The sequence below is a fragment of the Corythoichthys intestinalis genome, chromosome 20 (assembly GCF_030265065.1).
Source record: "Corythoichthys intestinalis isolate RoL2023-P3 chromosome 20, ASM3026506v1, whole genome shotgun sequence".
Classification (NCBI taxonomy): Eukaryota; Metazoa; Chordata; class Actinopteri; order Syngnathiformes; family Syngnathidae; genus Corythoichthys; species Corythoichthys intestinalis.
Window position 1 is genome coordinate 10,257,689 of NC_080414.1, and position 15,218 is coordinate 10,272,906.

Below are 15,218 nucleotides of genomic sequence, written 5' to 3' on the forward strand. Positions count from 1 at the left end.
AATGAAACTAGCTTTAGGGGCTGAATTTTCTTTAAAATAAATTCATCCTGGAAAAGACCAAAACAACCCATAAGTGTCCGCTTCAAACTAACATGGCAGTCGTCCTGTCTCCTTTCATGCATAGCTTCTTTAGACTTTTTGGTGGTTTTACTTGTGATAGACATGTCTACCAAATTTCATGTTGCTAAGTGAAACTGGCTTTAGGGGTTGAATTATTCTTAACAATGTAACAGTCTTGGAAATGACCAAAACAAGCCATAAGTGTCCGCTTCAAACCAACATGGCAGCTATTCTATCTCCTTTCATGCATAGATTCTTGAGACTTTTTTGTGGGTCTACTTGTGATAAACATACAGTGCCTTGCAAAAGTATTCGGCCCCCTTGAACCTTGCAACCTTTCGCCACATTTCAGGCTTCAAACATAAAGATATAAAATTTTAATTTTTTGTCAAGAATCAACAACAAGTGGGACACAATCGTGAAGTGGAACAAAATTTATTGGATAATTTAAACTTTTTTAACAAATAAAAAACTGAAAAGTGGGGCGTGCAATATTATTCGGCCCCCTTGCGTTAATACTTTGTAGCGCCACCTTTTGCTCCAATTACAGCTGCAAGTCGCTTGGGTATGTTTCTATCAGTTTTGCACATCGAGAGACTGACATTCTTGCCCATTCTTCCTTGCAAAACAGCTCGAGCTCAGTGAGGTTGGATGGAGAGTGTTTGTGAACAGCAGTCTTCAGCTCTTTCCACAGATTCTCGATTGGATTCAGGTCTGGACTTTGACTTGGCCATTCTAACACCTGGATACGTTTATTTTTTAACCATTCCATTGTAGATTTGGCTTTATGTTTTGGATCATTGTCCTGTTGGAAGATAAATCTCCGTCCCAGTCTCAGGTCTTGTGCAGATAACAACAGGTTTTCTTCCAGAATGTTCCTGTATTTGGCTGCATCCATCTTCCCGTCAATTTTAACCATCTTCCCTGTCCCTGCTGAAGAAAAGCAGGCCCAAACCAGGATGCTGCCACCACCATGTTTGACAGTGGGGATGGTGTGTTCAGGGTGATGAGCTGTGTTGCTTTTACGCCAAACATATCGTTTTGCATTGTGGCCAAAAAGTTCAATTTTGGTTTCATCTGACCAGAGCACCTTCTACCACATGTTTGGTGTGTCTCCCAGGTGGCTTGTGGCAAACTTTAAACGAGACTTTTTATGGATATCTTTGAGAAATGGCTTTCTTCTTGCCACTCTTCCATAAAGGCCAGATTTGTGCAGTGTACGACTGATTGTTGTCCTATGGACAGACTCTCCCACCTCAGCTGTAGATCTCTGCAGTTCATCCAGAGTGATCATGGGCCTCTTGGCTGCATCTCTGATCAGTTTTCTCCTTGTTTGAGAAGAAAGTTTGGAAGAACGGCCGGGTCTTGGTAGATTTGCAGTGGTCTGATGCTCCTTCCATTTCAATATGATGGCTTGCACAGTGCTCCTTGAGATGTTTAAAGCTTGGGAAATCTTTTTGTATCCAAATCCGGCTTTAAACGTCTCCACAACAGTATCTCGGACCTGCCTGGTGTGTTCCTTGGTTTTCATAATGCTCTCTGCACTTTAAACAGAACCCTGACACTATCACAGAGCAGGTGCATTTATACGGAGACTTGATTACAAACACGTGGATTCTATTTATCATCATCGGTCATTTAGGACAACATTGGATCATTCAGAGATCCTCACTGAACTTTTGGAGTGAGTTTGCTGCACTGAAAGTAAAGGGGCCGAATAATATTGCACGCCCCACTTTTCAGTTTTTTATTTGGTAAAAAAGTTTAAATTATCCAATAAATGTTGTTCCACTTCACGATTGTGTCCCACTTGTTGTTGATCATTGACAAAAAAATTAAATTTCATATCTTTATGTTTGAAGCCTGAAATGTGGCGAAAGGTTGCAAGATTCAAGAGGGCCGAATACTTTTGCAAGGCACTGTATATACCAAATTTCATATGGCTAAATGAAACTGGCATTAGGGGCTGAATTTTTCTTTAAAATAAAGTCATCCTGGAAATGACCAAAACAAGCAATAACTGTCCACTTCAAACTAACATGGCAGCCAACCTGTCTCCTTTCATGCATAGCCTGACTTTTTTGTGGGTTTACTTGTGATAGATATGTCTACCAAATTTTGTGTTTCTAAGTGAAAATGGCTATAGGGGCTGAATTTTTCTTTAAAATAAAGTCACCCTGGAAATGACCAAAACAAGCCATAAGTGTCCGCTTCATACCAACATGGCAGCTATTCTATCTCCTTTCATGCATAGCTTGTTGAGACTTTTTTGTGGGTTTATTTGTGATAGACATGTCTACCAAATTTCATGTTGCTAAGTGAAACCTATAGGGGTTGAATTATTTTTAACAATATAACAGTCTTGGAAGTTACCAAAACATGCCATAAGTGTTCGCTTTAAACCAACATGGCAGCTGTCCTGTCTCCTTTTATGCATAGCCTCTTGAGACTTTTTTGTGGGTCTGCATGTGATAGTCATGTTTACCATATTTCATATGGCTGAAAAACTGGCATTATGGGCTGAATTTTCCCTTAAAATAAAGTCATCCTGGAAATGACCAAAACAAGCCATAAGTGTCCGCTTCAAACTAACACGGCAGCCATCCTGTCTCCTTTCATATATAGCTTTTTGAGACTTTTTGTGGGTTTGTGATAGACATGTCTACCAAATTTCATGTTGCCAAGTGAAACTGGCTTTAGGGACAGAATTTTTCTTTCAAATAAAGTCATCCTAAAAATGACCAAAACAAGCCATAAGTGTCTGCTTCGAACCAACTTGGCAGCTATCCTGTCTCCCTTAATGCATAGCTTCTTGAGACTTTTTTGTGGGTTTGTGATAGAAACATGAAATTTGGTAGACATGTCTAAAAGAAACTGGCTTTAGGGGTTGAATTATTATTAACAATGTAACAGTCTTGGAAATGACCAAAACAAGCCATAAATGTCCGCTTTAAACCAACATGGCAGCTGTCCTGTCTCCTTTCATGCATAGCTTCTTGAGACTTTTTTGTGGGTCTTCTTGCGATGGACATGTTTACCAAACTTCATATGGCTAAATGAAACTGGTATTAGGGGCTGAATTTTTCTTTAAAATAAAGTCATCCTGGAAATGACCAAAACAAGCCGTAAGCGTCTGCTTCAAACTGACATGGCAGCCATCCTGTCTCCTTTCATGCATAGCTTCTTGAGACTTTTTTGTGGGATTACTTGTGATAGACATGTCTACCAAATTTCAACTTGCTAAGTGAAACTGGCTTTGGGGGCTGAATTTTTCTTTCAAATAAAGTCATCTTGAAAATGACCAAAACAAGCCATAAGTGTCTGCTTCGAACCAACTTGGCAGCTATCCTGTCTCCTTTCATGCATAGCTTCTTGAGACTTTTTTGCGGGTCTACTTGTGATAGACATGTCTACCAAATTGCTTGTTGTTAAATGAAACTGGCATTAGGGGCTGAATTTTTCTCTAAGATAAAGTTATCCTGGAAATGACCAAAACAAGCCATAAGTGTCCGTTTCAAACTAAGATTGCAGCCATCCTGTCTCCTTTCATGCATAGCTTCTTGAGACTTTTTTGTGGATTTACTTGTGATAGACATGTCTACCAAATTTCATGTTTCTAAGAGAAACTGGCTTTAGGGGTTGAATTATTCTTAACAATATTACAGTCTTGGAAATTACCAAAACAAACCATAAGTGTCCTCTTCAAACCAACATGGCAGCTATTCTATCTCCTTTCATGCAGAGCTTCTTGAGACTTTTTTTGTGGGTCTATTTGTGATAAACACGTCTACCAAATGGCATGCTACAAAATGAAACTGGCTTAAGGGGCTAAATTTTTCTTTAAGATAAAGTTATCCTGGAAATGACCAAAACAAGCCATAAGTGTCCGTTTCAAACTAAGATTGCAGCCATCCTGTCTTCTTTCATGCATAGCTTCTTGAGACTTTTTTGTGGATTTACTTGTGATAGACATGTCTACCAAATTTCATGTTTCTAAGAGAAACTGGCTTTAGGGGTTGAATTATTCTTAACAATATAACAGTCTTGGAAATTACCAAAACAAACCATACGTGTCCTCTTCAAACCAACATGGCAGCCATCCTTGTTTCTTTTCATGCATAGCTTCTTGAGACTTTTTTGTGGGTGTACTTGTGATAGACTTGACTACCAAGTTTCATGTTGCTAAGTGAAACTGGCTTTAGGGGCTGAATTTTTCTAACAATAAAACAGTCTTGGAAATAACCAAAACAAGCCTTCAGTGCCTGCTTCAAACCATCATGGAAGACATGCCGTCACCTTTCATGCTTAGTTTCTAGAGACTTTTCGTGGTTCTGCTCATGATAGACATGTCTATCAAATTTCAAGCTGAAAAAAGCCACCAGCTTCAGGGGTCGAATTCTCAAATATAAATGGAAAAAGCAAGCTAATAATGTCTGCTTTGGAGAGAAGATTGCAGTAAATGCGTAAAAGCCAGCATCCAATTTTATTTTCTTTCTAACAGCGACACCAGTGTCACACTTATTGTTTCGTCTCTCATAAATAGTCATAGGTTTCCTCCCGATGATGTGGAGTTTCATCTGTCAAAGTTCAAAGCGGGCGAGTGTCTCTGGTCTCTTTGGAAAAAAAAAAATGTAAAGTGACATTTGAAGTGTAAATGTGAGTGACATGGTGTCCCGATTGAAATGCAATCGTAACGCAACAACAAACACGACGGCGCTTACGTGTGTCGAGAGAACTGCAAGTCACAGTAAACATTTCGTTTTTGATGGTTGACAACTGGAGCGCTTTTACATTGCTTGTCCTTTGCTCGCGTGAAAAACAATTATAAGCAGTTTTGTTCTTCGACTCACTACCATTGACGGCAATAGACATCCAATCCATTTTTACTACCAGCCAATGTGTTGAGTGTATTCATTTTTGAGTGGTTTCTTCATTAGAAATGAATTATTGGTCAATTACATACATGGAAAAGACATTATATGCTAAACCTCTAAATGCTATATGTTTATAAAGTTGCTGATTTGCTAATTATAAGTACATTTAAAATTGATAGTTAAAATGTCAAAAAATATCAATCTTGAAAAAAATCCTTTATACTATATTGCAAACGATCAAATGCAAGGGTAAAGAGTACCACGGATAGAAAGACATGTAGTTCCTAAAAGATAAATGTTAGTATGAGTTATAATTAAAGATGTCCAGATCGATCGGGATGCCGATCGATCGGGTCCGATCACGTCATTTTCAAAGTATCGGAATCTGCAAAAAAATATCGGACATGCCTTTTTTTATTATATAAATATATATATATTTTAATTAAATCGTTTTCTAATTGTATTTAACGTTACAGACAAAATGTCTTAAACTCATCCAGAGTCTTTAGTTTTGGCTTAAAGTAGGACTATCAAATTTATCGCGTTAACGGCGGTAATTAATTTTTTTAAAATTAATCACGTTAAAATATTTAACGCATGCGCTGCACGACCCACTCACGCATTGTCGCGCTCAATCTATAATGGCGCCGATTTACCCAAATATAGAGCTAAATGGCAGCGTAAAATGAGTAGAGTGAATTTTGGCAGTCTTTGGAGCCTTTTTTAAATTGGCTAAAGCCTTGAATTCCTTCTCTCAACAATTGGAAAAATCGTGGGAAAGCAATGTGGGGAAGAAAGGTAGTAGTTGATCTTTTTCTTAACACCCTATGTTATTTCCGCAGAGAAGATATATCAATTGGTGCCACTACGCACAGGCATGGTTGCACTTCCCATCATGCATTTGGACAGAACAGTTAAATGGCTACAGTATCATTTACTGAAAGCTCAACAAATACACTAGATGGCAATATTTAGTCACAATATACAAAGTCACATTTATCCTTTAAGAATTACAAGTCTTTCTATCCGTGGATCCCTCTCACAGAAAGAATCTTAATAATGTAAATGCTATCTTGAAGATTTATTGTCATAATAAACAAATACAGTACTTATGTACTGTATGTTGAATGTATATATTCGTTTTATTCATTTTTTTCTTAATGCATTGCCAAAATGTATATGATCGGGAAAAATTATCGGGAATGATTGGAATTGAATCGGGAGCAAAAAAAAAAAAAAAAAAAAGCAATCGGATCGAGAAATATCGGGATCGGCAGATACTCAAACTAAAACGATCGGGATCGGATCGGGAGCAAAATAACATGATCGGAACAACCCTAGTTATAATAATTTGATATTAAAGACCCTGTTTTCGTTTGAATAAAATTTGTAAAATTATCTTAACTAGTAGGTCGCCATTGTTGTTGACGTCGCAGGGCGGTGATGTCATGGGTATGCTGCCGGGCTTCCACAGTGTCACTCTAACTACATAAACATGTCATTAGTTCTGCCCTTCCAATTTGAACCCGAGTGGAACATTAATTAAAGGACAGCGAAGGCAAAATGAACAGGAAAGATGGGATGAGACGAGTAGCGTTTATGTGTCAAGTTCGCTAGTGTCAGCACTTTCCTGCTTTTGTGACGAGCGCAGGAGAGTTTGATGTCAAAAACTGTTTGCAGATCTTCACGGTAAACTATTGTGTGATCCAACTTATTCCAATATTATTATGGAGATAGTTAGCATCCAGAGCCGTCGTGTGCTTTACAGTGAAACACAGCAGTTTGATTATTTTTGCTGATAGCCTGTGCATTACAGCTAGAGCTGAAACGAATAACCGAGCAACTCGAGTAACTCGAGTTTAAAAACTGATCCGAGTAATTTTATTCACTTCGAGGAATCGTTTCATTTTGCAAGCTCTAAGCATCACGTTTTGCCCGGACAACTTTTAATGCGGACTACTTTTAATGCGGGACAACGCGCTGACGTCACGTGCATTGAGGAAGAAGCAAAAAAAAAAAAAAAAAAACTTACCGCAGCCGACAGCCGCTACTAATTACGCCGACGTTGCTAAAAACTACGCCCGCATGATGCTAGTTTGGTAGCAGGTAGTGTCCGATGCGTCTCATAGATATCGCATGCATTTAAGACTAGATGCGCAATGGCAGACTCGGCCGCGTCCGGCCAGCGTTAGTAAACAGCCGCCATCTTTAAGCAGTAGACTTCTCATCGCTAATAAATATAACGTTACTGTCACACGCTCACGTAACGTTAGCCCTTCGGAGGGCTAGGTTTCTATTGATTATGACCACTGTCGATGCGGGGCTAACGTGTCTTACATACAGGCTTTATTTAATCTGTAAAAACACAGCGCTGTAGAGTGATGAGGGTGTAAAATTAAAACATAATAAAGCTAACCGTCAGTTTTAGCTCAGTAGTCATTACTGAATAAATGTGCTCCAATACAGCAGGTATCATACATTTATTTGGAACACTCAAAACCCTACCATTACTTAAGTTTTGAGTTAGTCTAAACTGTAACTAAAACTTAAAAATAGCTTGACACAAATGGAAATTAAATTGAAACACGTGGGAAAAACACGTAGCTTTCAAGTGATGTGTTATCAAGCGTAATTATGTTTTTAGGTAAGAAATATTTTTTAATAAGATCTAGAGGTTTTTTGAGTGAAAGCAGTGAATTTTTTTTCTAGCTACATCTTTGATGCAATTGTTGGCTGTTTTCATTAATGTACAATGAAAATAAAGACATTGATTGACTGAAAATGGTTCAATATTGGATTAAATGTCTTTTTCTCTCATGTATATAATTGCTCTTTACCTAAAAAAAAAAAAAAAAGTTTTATCCGATTACTCGATTAATCGATAGAATTTTCAGTCGATTACTAAAATATTCGATAGCTGCAGCCCTAATTACAGCATACGAAAACGTTGACGCAATTTGCCTCTACTGAGTCCTCTAATGACGTCTTACATTATTTCTGTCACGTAAAAGCGCTGTCCAGTTCGATTATCATCCTGCCGGTGTTGTCAGATTTTTCAGACTTATCAGATATTGCTCCCGAAGCTTGCCTCCCGGTGAATAGGCGACACTGAAAACGATTAAATGTATTATTATGGTTATTCGTATCATTTTCTGCCCAACAAATTATAATGACGCCTTATTTTGCACATTGAGATCTAAGAGGCAGAGAAAGACGAGTGGACACAGGCGTTCACATTCATAGCTCGGACCGCGCAGTTTATTGGCATAAGCTTCGGCAACTCTTTCACAACATACAATTGAACATAAGTATCATATAGTGAAAATTAGGGCTGTCAAACAATTAAAATTTTTAATCGAGTTAATTACAGCTTAAAAATTAACCGTAATTAATCGCAATTCAAACCATCTATAAAATATGCCATATTTTCTGTAAATTATTGTTAGAATGGAAAGATAAGACACAAGATGGATATATACATTCAACATACGGTACGTAAGTACTGTATTTGTTTATTGTAACAATAAATCAACAAGATGGCATTAACATTATTAACGTTCTCTTAAAGCGATCCATGGATAGAAAGACTAGTTCTTAAAAGATAAATGTTAGTACAAGTTATGGAAATTTTATATTAAAACCCCTCTTCATGTTTTCGTTTTATGAAAAATTGTAAAATTTTCAATCAAAAAATAAACTAGTAGCTCGCCATTGTTTTGTCAATAATTACACCATGCTCACTCATGGTACTAACCCATAAAATCAGTTGGACCCAAGTGCCAGCAGAGGGCGCCAAACACCAAAAAGCAAGTAACAAGCGGACATTACACTGCACTGTCATTTTAATCTGAGCGGGGCATGTGCGTTAATTGCGTCAAATATTTTAACATGATTATTTGAAAAAAATTCATTACTGCCCGTTAACGCGATATTTTTGACAGCCCTAGTGAAAATACAACAAAAATAATATTCATATCTCTCAAAAAAAATGTTTACAAAAGTGCTTTGATTTGTATTAGGCCCTATTCTCACACAGTTAAACAACAATGCAAAGAGAACTGGCATTCACAATTTCACAGTCAAAATAGATATGCAAAATAAACATAAAACTCAGACTTTGGTCAAACTCTAAACATTTTAGCAACTCGTTTAGCTCAGCAAATACACAGGATGGCGATATTTAGTCACAATATACAAACTATGATGCTTGTAGCCACTATCAGGAGTCTTGTGAAGACAACATACAAATGAAAATAAGACACAATGGACACGCATCAAAAAGGAAAGTACGGCATCAGTCGAAGGACAAAACGCTCTCATTGGCTTGATCTCTAATTCAAAACTCAGCATTGACACCTTATGGTGTATTTAAATCCCTACCTTACATACAGTGGGGAGAACAAGTATTTGATACACTGCCAACCCATTGGCAGTGTATCAAATACTTGTTCTCCCCACTGTAGCTAAAGAGTGACACTGTGGAAGTAAGGCAGGGTACCCATGTGACTTCACCGCCCTGCGACGTCAACAACAATGGCAAGCAACTAGTTAATCTTTTTATTTGAAATTTCAAAAGTTTTATTTAAAACGAAAACAAAGACTGGTTTTAATATCAAATTATAACTTGTACTAACATTTATCTTTTAAGAACTACATGTCTTTCTATCCATGGTACCCTTTAAGAACTACAGTACATGTCTTTCTATCCGTGGTTCCCTTTTAAACACACCCCAATGTGTGGTCTCTTAGCATGAATTCTCTGAAAGAGCACCATCGGTCTCGCTGCAGGCTCACACTAAGTCCGAGTTTGTGGATCAAAGCGGCCTCAAAAAAAAAACAAAAAAAAAAAATCACGCATTGGAAAGCCCGGCCGCCCGCAAGTTTCTTCCTCACGATTTCTAGCAGTGATAACCCCCCCATGCTAGCTTTGAAGCTCCCCACGAGGGCGAAAGCGCCTCTAATTCCAGCCCAAAGTGCTTTAGAGCTTCTGGAGCAGGCGGAAGGACAGAAAAAAGGGAATGTAGAGCAGTCGCCAGCACCCGCTGACAAACGCCGCGAATCCCACTTGAATGACCGACTCTGAAAATCCTTTTCTTCACGCCTTCAATGACTTCAGAGGCGGTCTGCAAATAAGCAAAGAAACATTTGCTTTTCCGCAGGTTTCCCGTGGAACAAGTGTTTTCTCATATGCGAAATCTCTGATGTGTTGACTGAATTCAAACAGAGCTAACGCCGCATGTTGTTAGCTAGTGTAATCCGACGCATCCTTCTTGGAGGTCAAGGCGTCCCGTTATTGTACATGTTCTGATCAACGAAGATACTCGCTTTAAGCTTAATTGCCCACGTTTGCTCCCGGGGTTTGTCCAATCATCTCGGGTAATTTGATCAAAAGTCCTCTCGGCTAAAAGCGCTAGACTCAGCAACGCGACGGTGGGGGGGAGGAAAATATCATCCAGAGTGATGTATGGATGCAGGAGCGCAGATAAAGTCACGTCGGGGAGTCAATTCTTCACGCGCTTCATTGGCGAGGATGCAAAATTAGCATCGGAAGCTACCAATGGGATGCGGGGAGGACTCTTGATGAAGTGATGCTCGGCAGCCATCTTGGCATGACAGACGCCATTTTTCATAATCTGGACGTTTGATTATGAACGCCAAATGTGATTGATGAAGCTGTCGGTCGACGTTAGCGCAGCAGTCTCACCGCTTCCTTCAGGGAACAGCTTTAGCGATGTTTGCGTGTCTGTGGTGTTGGGATTTTTTGGGGGGGTGGGGGGGTTGTCAAACATGTTGGGGATTTTTTTCTTCTTCTCCCGGTTACATTTGTTGGGATTTTTTTTTTTTTTGGGTCACACGTGTTAGGGATTTTTTTGGGTTACATTTGTTGGGATTTTTTTTGGGGTCACACTTGTTAGGGATTTTTTTTTTCTTAGTCAAACAGCTTTTTTTTTTTTTTGTCAGATTTTTTTCGGTCAGACGTGTTAGGGATTTTTTTCGGTCACACGTGTCAGGGATTTTTGTTTCGTTCAAGGTTGTTGGGATTTTTTTTTTGGGTCAAGCGTGTTAAGGATTTTTTTTTTAGTCAGTTTTTTTTCCCTGGTCACACGTGTTAGGAATTTTTTCCCGGACACACGTGTTAGGAATTTTTTCCCGGTCACATGTGTTAGGAATTTTTTCCCGGTCACATGTGTTAGGAATTTTTTCCCAGTCACATGTGTTAGGAATTTTTTCCCAGTCACATGTGTTAGGAATTTTTTCCCAGTCACATGTGTTAGGAATTTTTTCGCGGACACACGTGTTAGGGATTTTTTTTTTTTAGTCAGTTTTTTTCCCGGTCACACGTGTTAGGAATTTTTTCCCAGTCACACGTGTTAGGAATTTTTTCCCGGACACACGTGTTAGGGATTTTTTCCCGGTCAAACGCGATGAGATTTTTTTTTTTCGGTCAAACTTGTTGGGAATTTTTCCCAGACACACGTGTTAGGGATTTTTTTCCCGGTCAAACGCTATGAGATATTTTTTTTTCGGTCAAACTTGTTGGGATTTTTTTCAGGTCACACGTGTTAGGGATTTTTTTCCCGGTCACACATGTTAGGGATTTTTTTCCCGGTCACACATGTTAGGGATTTTTTCCTGGTAAAACGTGTTGGGATTTTTTCCCGGTAAAACGTGATATTTTTTCAGTCAAACGTGATATCTTTTGGTCACATGTGTTAGGGATTTTTTGCGGTCACACATGTTAGGGATTTTTTGCCGGTCAAACGTGTTGAGATATTTTCGGTCAAACGCAATGGGATTTTTTTTCCAGTCAAACGTGATGGGATTTTTTTCCCGGTCAAACGTTTTAGGGATTTGTTTTCAGTCACACGTGTTGGGATTTGTTTTCGGTGAAACATCTTGGGATTTTTTTTCAGTCGCACATCCTGGGATTTTTTTTAAGGTCAAACATGTTGAGATTTTTTAGTCAAAGATGCAACATTTTTTAATGTCGAAGATTTTTTTTTATGTCAAATTCTGCATTTTTGGCAAAAAAATGGAGTTTGTCCAAAATGTTGGATTTTGTTTTACATTTTTTTGTAAAAAACCCATTTGTCCTTTTCTGGGCCAATTGGATGGCACGTTTGAAGCCACCAATGGCACTGAAGGATGAGCAACAAATACTGATCAACTCATTGGTTGCCATTGATGGTGATATACGTCCAATCTATTTGAAGTAGGAGGGTTTGCTGCCACCCACCCAGTTGAACGTCAACCAGTGACTCATTTCAATTCACAACAGAAGGACTAAAACAGCCACAAAACTTGACGTCTATCCCCGTAAATGGCAGTCAACGAGTTAACGTGTGTATGCCGTGAGTACAGTATTCAGATTATACTCGCTAACCCTGCTGCGTCTTATCAACTTAGCCTTTCACCAGACAGGCCTTATCTAAAGTAATCATCTTTATTCTAGCAGCCTGGGTCTGCTTTTTTTATTATTTAAAAAAAAATATATGACCTGTTATCTGGTGGTGACGCCACGTGGATTTATGTCATTTATCGGCTAGCTAACACATGAGCCAATATGGTTTCTATCTCTATTGCGGCTCTTTATGCCAACGTGGTCGAGAATTGTGTTATCGGCCACTTTGAAGGATCATGGGAGTCATGGTACTTTGATGGTGACATGCCTGACACGTACATCTAATCTATGAATTTTAAAGGTTGATCCGCCATTACATTTTGCGATTAATCTATGAATTGCTGTAATAAATAGCTGTATTTTCATTACAACGACAGCTATAACGATGAACACGAGTTTCTTGTAACAAACGCAACTTCAGCAGCATCCGCAGTGTTTCCTTGCTGACGATGTTCCTTTACGCTTGTTTCCATTCGGCTGATGATTATTTTCCTCTCCTAATTGCAGTGCACCACTTCCTGTCACTTTAATCACCATAATAAGCTTCGGTGTTCAATTAATGGCTTTTGAATGACACAAACAGCCTAATTAGCAGCAGCGGCGCGATAACGACACGACAGACGGGGGACGTGTTTTGACGAAAATGTCACGCATGTCCTCTCAGGGTGTCTGGTCGACGTATGAATTCATATTGTCATGTCGCCCCTAAATAATGCAGTCATTGCGCATTCCATCTGACCAGATGGTCATAATTTTGACCAAGACTTCCCTTTAAAGTCAAGTAACATTCAAGGAGGACCAACAACGACAAAATGTTTTTGTACACAGATGCACACAGAAAAAAAACTTTTGGACCCACAAAAAAAATCCTTTCCAATCATGGTCATTATTTAACACCAAAAACTTCGATTAAATGACATTCACACCTACGACTACAAAAAAATATTCACACTCTCGACTACAAGATCACCATTAAAAAAAAAAAAAAAGTAAAAATAGTGTTTAAAAAAATCCATAGCCAAAAGACATTTTTAAAGCAACACTGGGTAACTTTTCAACCTTTATGAAATATTTTCATAACATTTGTGATATGTCGACTGACAACTAGTTCAATGACACCTCTTTTATGTCTTGAAGGAAGTCTATCGCTTTCACCGACACTAAATTAACTACAAAAGATTAACTACAAATGTGCTCACTGCTTTACGGCATACGTCACTTCCCACTTTCCCCATTCATTATAAAGACGCAAGTCGATGCGAACGCTCTCGCGTGAATTTTGCAAAGATGGCAGAGCAACAAAAGAGACAAAAAGTTTTGTCTGAGGAGGAAAAAAATAAGAGGCTACCAGGATATACAGAATAAACAGTGGCCCCTCTTTCACTCGCTGGTGTGACCCCACCCGCCTCCCCGCCTCTGTCGGGGAGAGGGTGGGGGGGGGGGTTCATAGCCACACGATTGCTCACAGTCATATGCTATTGTTTAACCAAACTGGATTCATTACCTTATTATGTTGTTTAATCTGCAGGAGAAGAGGAGATTAAGTTTTGATTCATTGATGATTTTACGACACTGTTCGGGTGCGCTGGTCCTCATGGAAAATGCACTACTGCTTTTGTCCACCGGCGTCGCTAAAATCTACCAAACTGAAAAGTTACAAAGTGTTGCTTTAAACTAAAAATCTAACATTTGCTGACCCCAAATTCAACATTTTTGATATGGAACAAAATCTTAGCATCTTTGACCAAAAAAATCCCAACTTTTTCAACCCAAAAAATCCCAACATGGTTCACCAAAAAACAAAACAAAACAAAACAAAAAATCGACTCTTGACCAGAAGTGGGTAGTAACGCGTTACATGTACTCGATACATTTATTTGAGTAACCTTTTTTGGAAAAATGTAATTTCACTTGAGTAGATTTGTAAAGAAATTAGGCTAGTCTTACTCCGCTACTTTGGGCTACACAAGAGTCGTTACATTTTTCCTCTGAATTCTAAGTATTAGATTTATTTTTATTTTTTGCCAGCGATGCCAATAGTAGAGACGTGTCTGGTAGCTCTACCGATTTCACCAATGAGACGTCGCAACAATAATCACATGACTCCATTAAACCAATCAGACGCAAGCTTGCCATTCTATGCTCACGCCGGCCTGTTCAATCATGTGGTGTCTTTAAAGCACCTTTAAGTGTTTGAAATAGAGCGCTGCCCTCAACATGAATTGAAAGTGCGGATTCTAACCTCTCTCCCAGTTTTTATTTGGCACCGATTAACCTCGGAAAACCGGAAATATGGTCCTTTTAATTTCAAAATAGTTATGTAATTATGAAGGAACACTTCACTATTCAAACTAGAAACTATTTTCTCCATCAAAGGGCAGTCGTGCTGTTTGGACGAATAATACTTCATTAATGTTTTTTTTTTTTTTTTTTTTTTTTTTTGGAATTCAATGATTAAAAAAATTTTTTTTTTTGTATTTCTTTGGTTTAAAGTAGGGCTGCAGCTATCGATTATTTTAGTAGTCGATTAATTGATGACCTAGTTAGTTCGAATAATCGAGTAATCGGATAAGGAACATAAAAAATTTTAAATACCTGAGCTGAGTCTCAAACGGTATAAAACATATGAAAATGATAAAATGATCTATGTACAACAAAAGAATTGGCTAAGTTACATAGCAAAAGTCCGCTAGCTTAAATGCTGTAAAATGCTAACTTTTTTATTTTATTTTTTTACAATGCTCTTAACAAATGGTTCACACACATATTCCCACAGGAAACGGCTAAATATACCTATAAACTAAATTACGAAAGCACAAAAAAAAACCCAGCTCAAACAAAAACTTAGCTTATGTTTGTCTTAACAGGGAGCAGCTGGATTA

The 15,218-nt window shown here is 38.4% G+C and overlaps 1 long non-coding RNA gene across 1 annotated transcript in view; it reads right to left on the minus strand.

Annotated features, from left to right (window-relative positions):
- Positions 1-4,592: 4,592 nt before the first annotated feature.
- The window catches only part of LOC130908728 (uncharacterized), a 70,930-nt gene continuing 60,304 nt past the window's right edge, over positions 4,593-15,218 (minus strand). Inside the window, exon 4 of the long non-coding RNA XR_009061641.1 lies at positions 4,593-4,673. This is a non-coding gene — a long non-coding RNA (uncharacterized LOC130908728). The remainder of the gene's footprint in view (positions 4,674-15,218) is intronic.